Consider the following 13,688-nt stretch of genomic DNA (forward strand, 5'->3'; position numbering starts at 1 on the left):
GCTTCAGAGCATGGTGTGGGGGCTGTTCTAGCACAGATGAATGAGGAGGGCCGAGACTTACCTGTAGCCTTCATCAGCCGGAGGTTACTTCCCAGGGAACAAAGGTGGAGTGCGATAGAGCGTGAGGCATTTGCTGTGGTCTGGGCGCTGAAGAAGCTAAGACCCTACCTGTTTGGGACTCACTTCCGGGTTCAGACAGACCACAGGCCCCTCAGATGGTTAATGCAGATGAGGGGTGAGAACCCAAAACTGTTGAGGTGGTCCATTTCCCTACAGGGGATGGACTTTACGGTGGAACACCGCCCTGGTACAGATCACGCCAATGTTGATGGTCTGTCCAGGTTTTTCCGCCTTAGTGATGAGGACTCCCTGGGTGAAGGGTAGTTCTCCCCACATTTCAGCTGGAGGGGACACGTGTTAGACCTGGCATCATTGGCATGAGTCTCTCCTCCATTTTTTTCTGTTTGCCTCCTCTGTTTACGATGTTTTTGCTGGATTATTGCTTTGGGCACTGTGCCACTGCTGATCAGTGCCACAGTGCAAGTGCTCCCTATGTTAAATTGTTACATTGATTGGTGTTACCATGATTGGCTTGGTTGACTTACTGTTCAGACCCTAGTCTAGTGCACTGCGTGTGCCAAGGGCGTGTAAATTAACTGCTGCTGGTGGGCTTGCAGCACTGGTTGTGCCACCCACAGAAGCAGCGTGTAAAATGTGTCTCAGGCCTGCCACCGCAGCGCCTGCGTGCAGTCCCTGACTGCCATGTCGGCTTGGTAAGGAAACCTACTTACCAGTCTCTAAACCTTCACTTTGCCACATTTCAGACACCTCTATGGTAGGCCCTAGGGCAGGGTGCATTGTTGGTAAAAGGTAGGTCATGCCCTGATGTGTGTGGCATGACCTAATAGTGAATTACAGCCATTTTCGTTTTTCACTATTGAAGGGCTACCTGCCTCCAATAGGCCAGACTGGGCAGACTGATTATTAACTCCATTATAATCTATCTGACTCAGGGAGCATGGTAGCAAGTCGAGTTTAGTATCCCTGAACTCAGAATTTAATAACACACCCTTTAGGATGGATGGTTTTTAAATTCTATGTTTGAAAATAGCACTTTTAGAAAGTGGCTATTTTCTTGTCCAACTATCTACCGGTCTCTGCTGGTTTGGTGTGTGTGTCAGGGGCTGGGTGGCTCCAGAGGTCTGAATGAGTCAGTGTGGGGTGAATGGGGCGTTTACACATAGAGTGAGGGAAGAGTAGCCTGCCCTGCCTGACACAATACTGGCTCCGCCTCCTGCTGGGCGACTGATAGCCCTGCTCCTGCCAGTGACAATACTGGCTCCGCCTCCTGCTGGGCGGCTGAGGACCCTGCCCTGCTCAGTGAATAGGCCAGGTGCCTCTGCCTGGCAACACCCACAACAAACCTGAGATGGTGGGAATTTCCCTGCTTGGACAAAGGGAACAAAGGAGAAATGGGGTATAAGAGAAGGACCCCTGAACCAAGAACTCAGATCAATTCTGACAAGGAAACCTGTACCAAGGACAAGAAGCCTGCTGATCTAAGGACTTGCCTCCCCTTTCTGCCAGAGTGCTGTTTTGCTGTGGAGGAACCTGAAAGCTGCTTCTTTATTTTTGCCAAGGAACAAGGAGAGAGGAACTTGGTGTGTACTCTCTGAACACTTGCTAGGAAATCTCCAAGGACTGGAAGAGTGCCAGTCTCCTGCTGAAGTCACAGGGCCAAAGGACTTCACCATCTACTGAATTGCTGAATTGCTGGAAAGTGTTGTTTCCAGTACACAAGGGAAAATCTGCAGTCTCGACGCCAGCAGCAACGCTAGTGAGCAGTGGGTATCGGCCCCGGCTCCAAGTGACCCCGTCTCGACGCCGGTATCAACGCCAGTGAGGAGTGAGTATCGGCTCCACCTCCAAGCGACCCCGTCCCGACGCCGCTGCTGATCGCATCGACTCGACGCCCTTCTCGACGCCGTGAGCGCTGCTCCGGCCCGACATCCCTCGACACCGCTGCGGATTGACCCGACTCCGAGGCACGATCGACGCCGACCTCGGCGCCGACATCTCGACGCCGTGGAGCATCGTTTTCTTCATTTCTCAAGGTACTGTACTTGTGGGGTCTGTTGCAACTCCAGGCTCGACGTAGCGCTCCTCGCGGTCGACGCCGAACCTTGGGAATCTTGTAGACTCGACGTCGTGTGACTCCTGTGGGGGTTACATTGTTGCCAAAGAACTGTGCTCAGAAGAATACTTTGCTAAAGAACTATTTGCCAAGAAGAAACCTTACTTGAACTATTATTTTTCCTTCCAAAGAGTATTTATTAAGACTGTGGTATATTTTTGTCGTTATTTGGTCTTGTGCTAAGCCTTATATAAAAATACTATTTTTATAATAACTTCTGTGTCGTGTCCATCTGTAGTGTATTCACTTTATTACTGTATGTGGTCATAAATGTTTAACACACTGCCTCTGAGATAAGCCTGTCTGCTCTGCCAAGCTACCAAGGGGGTAGCAGGGGTTATCTGAGTGTGTAATCCCCTTTCCCTGACTAGAGTTGGTGGGTCCCTATTTGTCAGAAGTGTATACCTCTGCCAACTAGAGACCGCCGGTTCTAACAGGTGGTAAATGACTTAAAACACGTCTCCCTTCTGCACTTAAACAGTGTTTAAGAATAGCAAGTTTTCGTTTACCGGTGTACACTTCTCTTCCAATAGCTTCCTAATAAGCTTCAAAACCATCTTTCCATTGTCTCCATTCTAAAAAAGGATCACCTGGATTGGGTAAGAAAGATAACGGTGCGACAATGCCTTCCTTTTTAACTTAAACTGGTATTATATAAATATTTACTCCAGGGTGTGTAAATTTCGTTGGAATCCACAATGTTGAAATGCATAGATATCAGGCAGTAAAATGTCTGCAATAAGTGCACAAGTACAAAAAACTAAATGTAATATCTTATACAGTATCTATGTCAATTGTTTAGGTGTGCGGATCACTGCAAATTACTTGATTCCCAGTAGAAGATTTTCACTATTGGTGGACTTTGTCGAACATTGAATGAAGTAATTCACTGCAGCAATGGATTTTAAATAATTCAAGATGGCCTCTAACAACCATTTGGCTTGTTTCCATGAAAGATTGGCCTTGTTTTGCGTGTAGAAAGTTAAAGGTTATTCAAAATGGCCTCTGGTAACCTTTGGACTTGTTTCCGTGTGAAGTTGACCTTGTTTAATGCGTGGCCACTACGGGAACACTTCAGGCCAATTATGTATTTGATTGTGGAAGCATTCGCCTAGTGAGCACCTCTTTGTCAACAGCTCAATGAGTTGGGTGCAGTCCTGTTACCAGAAAATGGAGCAAGGAAATGCTGGCGAGTGAGCGGCAGGGTGGCGTGTCACAATGAAGATGACTCGCACTGGCGCACCACAGGAGTCTGGCTGGGCACGCGGAGATGAGCGCGTGAAGAAACAGTTTCAAATTAGGCGCTCGAGCATCAACGCGCGCACAATAAATTATCAATCAGCACAGATACCTTGTTGGGTGCGCGGGGCATTAGTGTGACGTACAACAATGGATGAGCTTCGCACAGGCACACAGCAGATGCTTCGTTGGGTGCACGGGGATGTACACGAGGAAATGCTTGTGAGTTAAGCACTAAAGAGTCACACATGCACATTCAAATGCCCAAGCTCCACTGGCTTAAATTAAAAATATGCCGCTCTGGTACTCACGACCTGTACCGAAGATCGAGTCCCCCTTTAGTCAGTCTCTCGGCAATGGAGACTTGCTTCTTTGTACACTCGCTTCTTTGTACACGCAGGATATGGTGTACATTAAAACAAATTTCTGATCTGCCGCGATGTCTTCTCTTCACATCAGCAGTGCTCCAGACCTTCCCACCACACGAACCCTCTTGTTGCCAGTGTAAAGTTCTTCTTTAAAGATGACAGCGAAACGTGGTGGTTATTGTGATGTGTTTATTAGGAGAGAGAAAGGAAACAACTCTCTAATGGAAAAGTCTTGGCCAACTGACTCTCACTGGAATGTGGGCTATCACAAGATTCTAGCCCCAGATTCCACTAACCAGCATTGGCCAGGATACAACACCAGGCTTTTAGAAGGTAACTTTTGCAACAGGACTATCCTGGTCCTTGTATACGGCCCATGATCCATTGCGATTGGCCTGAGCTTGTGACTTTCACCCAAGTCTCGCACAACTAGATAACCACTAGAGGCGTTTCTGCATTTAGGTGCTATACTTACCTTAGATTATTGAAATTGCATATCTTGATATCAAATAATTTATTAAATTTTACTCTGTTTTTCTAAATTGATGTGGGGTTTTCCTTATGTTGCGTTTTCACTTTATTACTGTTTGTGTGCTACATAAATACTTTACACATTGCCTCCAAATTAAACCTGACTTCTTTCGTGCCGAGCTAAAGGGTTAAGCACAGGTTAATTTAGTGACTTTTGGGCTTCACCTTGACAAGAATTTGTGGCTGTTGCTTGAGAAGAGCTCAAACCTCCCTAAACCAACTGCCCAACGTCTCTCACTTGTCAATGCAAATCCTTTTCAACCACAACTCAGTGTCAGGGCCACAGTACACTTCTGTCCTCTCCTTCCTCCTCCCTTCTCCACGAGGAAGATGCACTGGCTGTGAGTGCATTGGCACTCTAAGTCTGACAGTGGGAGCTGACGATGCAAAGGCCACTACACAAAGTCGAACTGGCAGGCATGCGGCTGCATCACTGGCGGTTTCCAGGCATTCACAAGCCACCTTCTAGGTGCAGGGTGAGTCGGGCGGGATAGAGGTCATAAGAACGTTGAAGGCACTGCTCAGGGTTGCAGTGCAATTTTGAAACCAGTCTTGGCAATGGACAGTGGTGTGGCACTCACAGGTCTGGTTAGTTTCATGGTGAGGCAATCGACTTCGGCCATACTTCCAGACTTAATGGCAAGATATGCTTGGTCCACAAATGTTCACGATATTTACAGGACCATCCAAAACTCTTCCTCAACCACTACATGACTAGCTTCTACCTCACTTATCGCATTGCTAACACCCTGATTCACATTTTAATCCTAATCAGCTGAACTATTGTGAAAGTCTCACCCTAGATCTATCTATAAAACAATTCACATCTCATAGAAAAAAAGCCCTAAAGTTGCCACTAGCCTCTCAGATACAGCTGTACCTTTCTTCACAGACATAATGCTGGTTGGACCATTCAATAGCAAAAAGTACATAAGCTCAGGTTGTCACAACACTTGAACAATACAAAACATTAAAAAATCGCTTCTGGGTCTCCGTGAGACTAGCATTTTTGCCAGAAAACAAACCCAGTGAAATGCATACATCCACCAGCAACAGGCTGTTTTGCATATGTTCCTACAAAGGGGCTTATTTACAAGCCACCCATGTGTCACTTTTAATATGGGAAAAAGTGACGTACTGGCGGCGAAAGAGGCTTGTAAATATTGCCCCAAAGTTTTTAAGCACATGGATTAGTGTTTTAAATGAGTTGACATTGCCACCTTAGGGCAGCCACAAAAGCACGGGTGCAGTGTACTTATGCAGCAATGGCAACGCGATATGGCAACACAACATCTTATTCAAATAATGGCAGTGACCATTGTGCATCAAAGGCACGTGCTAGTTGATGGCGCAGTACTACAGATCATGGTATGCGACACTTCCCTAAGTAATGCTTCAGTCTAGTTTACAATTTGCCCATGTTCTTTACCTTCATTCCCCTTCAGGCTTGCTCAGACTCGGCCCCCTAGATGCCTGTCCGTGCCCTCCCTGACAAACCCAACTCTGTAGTACCAACACCAATCCCTACGGCGTGCTTTGAAGTTCAGACAACTTTCTTCCAGGTGCCTTCACTGTCAAGCACCAGCACTCTCAACCTCAACACAACTCACATCCTGGAGTGTTCCCACGTCGCCCCTTGTCGTCCTAGCTGACCCTCGTAACTTCTCCACCTACAACTGAGCATCTCAAGACCCTTAGGAGAACTACCCATAAAATGATGTGTCGTGAAACCATATATTTTTTTCTTCGAAGTTTTGCAAAACTCCATAAAAGTTTCGTAGAATTAAGCTTTTGAAACCAAATGGGATTTGTTGGTTTCTTTCTTCGTTTATTTTCAAACAAGTGCACACCTCAGGTAAAGAAAGTCTCACCAGGTACACGTAGGAGAAGGATTTGAGCAGAAAATATCTCTCAGTGAGACATTTTCTGTGCAAACAAATATTCTGCTTGTAAAAATGAGGTAAAACGGAAAAAATTGGAAATTCACAAATTTAGCAAAACAAGACAAAAGTTGGGAACTATGCTAATTTGGCTGGCGTATTTAAAATTTCACCCTGACCTATTCAGTATCCACCATCCCAGATGCATCCTTGAATCGAGGCCATGGAATAAGCTCACAGAGGGGAGAGCAGAGCTCTGCTTTCTCATCCTGTCCTCAGTCTTGCACCTGAAAATCGCTATATTCCAGTTGTGACAGCAACCCAGGGTGTTTTCTGTCACCTATTACCAGCTCCATGTACTTACTTCATGGCTACTGTTTTAACAAGGTGATGCGAGTCTCAGCTAAAACCCGCCCACTCCCTCACACCTCCCACCGAGACACCATGCCCACCTTCTATGCTCTGAGCACAGTGCACGCTCGAATTGAGGAATGTCAGAGGCTTCATTGGACGGACTTCTATTCAGTGAAAATGGTAGGTTCTTTAAAAACACACAGGCGTGTTTGTAGAGCGCCGGTTCGTTGCTGGGGTAGCCTTTAGATGAGGAATAACAGCTTTTTATTTTTACCAAACTCGATGCTCTCATTTCATCGTCCACAGGATGGTGAAATTGTAACTGAGCCCACCGAAAATCTATGATTTATTTAAGGAAATTTATTTAAATGTTATTATGTCCAAAACTTAAATAAACATCTTTTTTGCTCGAAAATAATTCTCCATTAATCACAATGAATGTATTGCTAGAATGATATTACCACCTGACGTTCGTTCTAGCTTTCTCCCTGAGTACCTTGAACTAATTACTGACTTCAACACCAAGAGTAAACTGTCTTATACTTGGAGACATTCCTTTTCATCTTGACAATTGATAGGATACCAACTCAGGGCAAATATTCCCCCAGGGTACCGAAAGCCGCCACACACTCAGATGGTCATATTCTATGCGGGGCTTGGCTCCTCCCACTGCCACTAACTCTTTTCACATTATTCCTCAGGCATGGTCTGACCACTCTCTGATCACTTTTAATCTAATACATTTTCAAAAGATTAGCCATAGCATAAATCCCTCTAAAGACAATTGACCATGGCATAAAATCAAAATTGATCACCCAAAGGAAGCGTTTTTTTCTCCTGCTTTGTTACTTTCCCCTAGCTCTTCTCATGGAAACTACAAAATATGTACCACAGCGATAATATTTAATGTTTTATGCCATTCAAAAATTATAAAGCATTTCAATCGAGCCCCCGGTTTACTGTTTTGCTACTATAATTTAAAAATTAAAGCTAGACAGACTGAGAGCCAATGGAAAACTCATTACAACCCTGAAAAAATCCTTCATAATTCCAAACTTTTAATTCACAAACAAGCCATTCACGAAGCCATAGACAATACCAGTATAATCAAATCAATAATGCAGGCAATAAACACAAAGAAATATTTAAAATCATCAATGAATTCTCTAGTAACCCTCTCATCACTTTCCAGACCATTCGCACTCAATCATTTTGAAAGCAATGCTTGCATTTTTTAAATAAAAGGTCAACTTAATTATTTAATCCATACATAATAACTTCAGTGTGCCCCTTTCCACCAGCATCAAATAAAAACACCCTTGGGTGCTCAAAGGTGCCGAAATGAGAATGTCCTGCGATTTGCAAACAAGATTCTTGACAGGAATTCCCAAGCAAAAACCCACGGTAGGACATTCACAGATGAGTAAATATAACATGCCAAATAACACACAGCCAAAGTAGCTTGGAACCTCATTAATAACAACGCTGTAATTAGGCCCTTGCCAGAGCAATTTATCAGCAATGTTACAATTTTAAGCGAACTCCAAGGAAATGATTTTTATTGTCCGGTTGTCCAGTATTCTTTTCAGTGGGTGGGCTCCGTGGTGGGGTAAGGGTCATGTGAGTTTCCTACTGTAAATATGAACAAACTGTGATGGCATTCACTTTTGGGTGTAAAAAGAGTGTGGACTTTAACAAAAAAGGGGCAGTGGCGAGTGCTGAGGCTGTGGTGGCATGGCCTTGTGCAGTAGAAGGGATGCTGAAGATGACACATGATCCTGATGCAGAGATTTATTTATAATGTATTTATTTGTTCAATAAGTCCAGATTAGCTACAGTCATCATAACATAACATAAAATGAACATAACATGACATGTATTTGTAAAGTTCAAGGTCCCCCAGAAAGGTAGGTAAGCTCTGCAGCATCACAGATGCTTATTGGTACCCAACTCTTACAGGGCCGGACTGGGAACTGAAATCAGCCCTGGCAAAATTTGGCAGACCAGCCCCCATCAAATTTGGCAGACCAGCCCCCAGCCAGCGCGTAGCGAGCGAGCGCAGCGAGCGAGGCCGACAGCTACTAGGGGGGTTTGGGGGGGTTCTCCCCCCAAGAAAATTTTGGAAAACAACCGACCAAAATGGTGAATTTTACAGCACATTTTTCATTACATATTCAATTGTATCAACTTTCAAACCACAGTAAATAGTAGATGATGACCTTCTAAGGTGGGAGTATCTAGCAAGTGACTCTACTCGGGCTCCCTCTATGCGAGCCTTCAGGGAGAAACCCTCTTCATTACTACCTCCACCTGACCCCTGACTGTGCAGCGCACTCCCTTACAGACTTGATTATTCACTTTTCTACCACCCCTCTACATTACACCTTATCTCACAGCTGACCTTGGGACCCAGCCCCATATCAGCCACCATTCAGTTCCACTTTCATTATTCCCAGTAAAAAACAAAAGTAAAATCACCTTCAAATTTGAAACATTGAATATAGCAGTAAATGTAATCAGCATGCATGTTAAAGTATGCTCTACAGTTGTCCTAATCACATGACTGTTAATTAAATAAACAAAAACAGAAAGGCCCTGACAGGGCCGGCTTTAGTGCTGGTACAAAAGTCTTTTTGACCTCTTTCTCTGTAGATAACTTACCAACCACCCTCCAACAGTGCTCTTCATCTCTCCGTAGCCACTCCCCCTCATGGCCTCCTCCTCAGACTCCCTAACTACCACCCTCCACCAGTGCCCCACCTCCTAAAATGGCCCTGAAACTGCTGCTGCATTATTTATCCAGCACTGAGATTATTTTTCCCCACGGAGCGAGGAGACAGTGAGAAGGAGCAGATGCAGCAGTACAGCTCACTAGTGAGTAAGTCATAGCTGCCAAGGTTTCGGATTGCTATGTGTGACATTTTCATAATTTCTGTGGAATTATGAGTGACATTTCAACGACTATGAGTGACACTCTCTCACGAGCAAAATCAAACAATGGAGACCAAGCAAACATATCAATATGAGAAACTACACTCATTTGAGCAACAAGAAACTTTAAGAAGATCTTGAAACTGCTGTAAACCACCAGAAATGAAAAGGCACTAACAATTGACAAATAGTCTGTCAAGCAGGCTGAGAGGCACCAGCGAAAATCTCAGCTGCTAATTATAACTACATTACTCAGTCAGTGTGCTACAGGGTTAGTCAGGCTGTAATAATATTTTAGACCTTTAGTGCTAATAAATAATAGTGTATGGACTGCACTCACTGTGTCAGACGAGTGGAGGTCTGGGGCACTAGCGCGTCCTGAGAGCAATGTACAGGCAGAGCAGTTACGCTGTAATTAAATATAATGTACTGTTGGTTCGAAAGTTGGACATCACCTGACCAGAATTAAACGAAAAGCAGGATGTGTCTGACTCCTACGTATAGTTCAATCACATAAAACAATAGTAAATAACATGGATCATGCTCAGAGCTGAGCGGCGCTGCTCTGTGCAGCCTGAGAGAGCAATGAGCAGAGTGGAGCTGTAACATGGTGTCAGTCAGGCAGTAAGTGACGCTCTAAATTGAATATATAACAGATGCAGCCAGGTCCTGTATTAGTTATATTTACCACGCGCCAGGCTGTGAACCTACGTGTTACAGTCAGTGGAGGCTGGAGCAAACACAGATGCAGGGCTCGGCTGAACCGCCCGGCCCAGGCCCAAAACTAAAATAATGTTGTTGCCGCCTATTTGAGATACCGGCATTTGTAACAGATGGAACACGCACGCTGGCTACTTAAATGCACAGCTCCTTGGTGTGAGGCACCTTGCAGGAGTCACAATCAATGAATCCACGCATCACTGAGTCTGACCAGAGAGCCTCTGTCCACTTGGGACCGACTAAGAACACTGAGAAGCACCAGCGCGGATCTCAGTTGCTGCCTTTTAACCAATATTTAACTAACATTTGCGCGGCACCAGCCGAGAGCACAGCTGAGAGTTACAGAATCAGGCTGACTGTAAAAGGAAGCATTTACAACAATACAATCAGAATTCACACACAACTGTTAGCGCAGCCGGACTGCTTACATGACTTCAGCATCGCGATGGGAAGCATTAGAATCTGTAGGAACTACTGATATTTCATGAAGAAAAAACACACAGAAGTTGTAAATGTTGATTATCTTAACCTCTGCAGAAGCGGGCTGTGCCTACCAACCCTTCAAATTTCAGATCACCTAAAATCGTTCAGCAGGGCCATCTGTTTAAAAGGTAAATGCTTACTGTAAAAAACAAAATAATAATGACTTCACTATTGGTGCACAACAGCAGCATAAACGTTGCACCCTTTCACTCTATGCCCGTGCTATATTGAAAAACGAGCTGTATGCACAGTCTGATGTCAGCCCAGGATATGACTCAAGATTGTTTACAGTGAGGCAGGTAATATGTAGATGCCTATCGTGATGCTAAATATATCGACTTTGAAACAAAAGCAAGATTAGTTGGAACTGCCAGGATTTGAGACTGGGACCTACGGGTTAAACACAGATCTCTGCTGCGAGCACCTAACCTGCTGTGCTACCTCGCTAGCTTCCAGGACTGCTCATCCAACAGAGAGCCAAGGCTCATATCAGCATCCAACCAATCCCAGCAATGGAGCTATAAAACAGAACCCAAAGCAAACAGAGATCAGGCCTGTGCTTATAGATGAACATGTTTCTATCACTATAAATTTCCTCAAGAAAGGGTAGCTAAAGCCTGGACATTTGCAGTACCCAGGCAGTGTATCAATTCTAAACCAGGTTTTTATAATCTGGGCGGCAAGAAATTCAACCACCCAATAGTAAAGCATTAGATTTTGTATTTTCACCTCTGTGAGTATTGCTTTTATGCACTTCTCTTGCCTATTTCTGATGTATATAATAGTGGTTCATAATAACAAGCCCATTAGTATGTGCAGAGAAAATCAAGATTTAATTTATTACAAGCAGTAGACAGCTGTAACAGAGAGAACATTAAAAAAACTATTCAATAAAGGTAATTCAACATAAATGACAATTATTTCAAAAAGGAATTCTGGCTACACCCTTGTAATGTGTGCACTTAAATTGTTGCACTAGAGGACGCCGTAGAGCCGGTGAAGATAATGGGGTTAGAAGAACTTCATTGGCGACGATGCATAAGCACTCAATTTAATTGAATAAATCGTCGCCCTGGGTATGTTTCCCAACAGACCAACAAGCATCTGCCTGCAGGACCCAACCGACTCCTGCGGAGTTAGAAATTTACTAAACAGAGCTGTGACAGCCAGTCTGAGCGCAGATCATTTCCACAACTATGAAACTGGTGTTATTCTCACAGAGGCAGCAGCCCCAAAACTTATAACAAAGACCTAATCTAGGGGACAGCAGGATCTGGCTTAGGCGAAATACTTGCCTTTTATCTGTCAAGCACACGTAAACACGGGTTAGTGTTGGATTAAGGGTTTCTGTGTTTTTCTGATGGCAGTAGTTCAAATTGTAGCTGGCATTTTAAGACACAGTAATCTCCTGTGTGTTACTAAATTTGGTACCTGTTTCATTAACATAACATTTATGATTTTGACAAAATGGAGCGTTATTTCCTGTGAGTGTTAACGATGAATCTAACATAGAGGGCCGCAATCACTTTCTTCAAAAGCTTGTTAAAACATTGTTTTTTAAGTGCTTAAGAAGGATGATTCCATGTCACTGGAATTCCATTTAACCCTGGATTATCATTTTACACACTGGTGCCGCTACAAGTCCTGCAGCACGCACCAGAGGCAGTCAGATCCAGGCCTGCCAAGTATCACGCATCAGACGTGACAATAACACATTTCAGTGTGGTGTTCCGCATCACCGCACTGAAATGCATTGTCACGCATTTTAATGCACTGTCTCACTCTGCTGTAGCCTGTACCAGCGCTGAAACTGGCTATGCAACCAGGCTGCTAGCGCGTGCGCCGGCTCTGCTCCACGCAGACTTGCCCGCCCCGGCGCTGCCGCCAGCAGGCTCAGGAAACAGTTAAGGATCTCGTGCACTGTTGCCTGCTACAATGTATCCTGCTGGGCTGCATTAAAATTCCCGCCCGCGGCACGGCTGTCACAGTCATTACTCACTACTAGGCCTGACGTCACCCCCGGCGAGGCAGTCGTGTGCCCAATACCGCATAGCTGCCAAGGTTTCAAATTGCTATGTGTGTCATTTTCATAATTTCAGTGTAATTATACAAGTGACATTTCAATGACTATGAGTGACACTTTCTCGCGAGCAAAATGAAGCAATGAAGACGGGGGAAACATAAATATCTGAAATTACACCCATTTGAGCAACAAGAAACTCCAAGAAAATCTGAAAACTGCAGCAAAGCACTAGAAATCATTGCCAGCCTATGGCCCCCTACCTGCCAGCAATCAATCAGGAGAACATCAGGACTCCAGGGCCTCTCTCTGTCCATGTGACGTGGGACACCCAGCCCAACAGGAAGGATGTGTGAGGCTCCAACATGAACAAGACAAGCTACACAGGGATCCAGGTATCTCAGCTGCCTGTCACAGAATCAGTGAGCTGACTCACGCGCAGGCAGGCTGAGCACCATTATCCTCACAGGCTGAGGCCGGCACAATAATCTCCCATACAACATAGCCAAAACTGTTGGAAACCTGTTAAAATTACCCCCATGTAGTTTTGAGAAATAAACGGCAAACTTAAGGCGGCCAGAATGTAAACACACACTCTTGTCACAGCCTGGGCCTCTACAAGCAGCCATGCCTGCAGCCATGTCAATGCAGAACTCCTGAGTGAGTTTAACACGTCATGACCGGACTGGCACCCCACTGGCTGCAGGCAGTTGCAGTTCACGGGCCTGCCATATGGAGAGTAAATGAACATATAATGTGCCCTGGCAATGAAAAAACGGCTGAAATGCAAACTGGTGACGCTTCAGCAGGCAAGGAAGCCTGTTTGTTATCATAGTAACAAAGTACAGTGGCTTAGTCAAATCCTATTTTTCATATTCAAATGTTAGCGCCCATTTGTAAGAATTATTCTGTGCACGGTGACTCCAGACAAGCTGTCTTAGCTTGTTTTCTATGGCCAGATATGGGTG

This window comes from Triturus cristatus, chromosome 1_2 (assembly GCF_964204655.1).
Source record: "Triturus cristatus chromosome 1_2, aTriCri1.1, whole genome shotgun sequence".
In the NCBI taxonomy this organism is placed as follows: domain Eukaryota; kingdom Metazoa; phylum Chordata; class Amphibia; order Caudata; family Salamandridae; genus Triturus; species Triturus cristatus.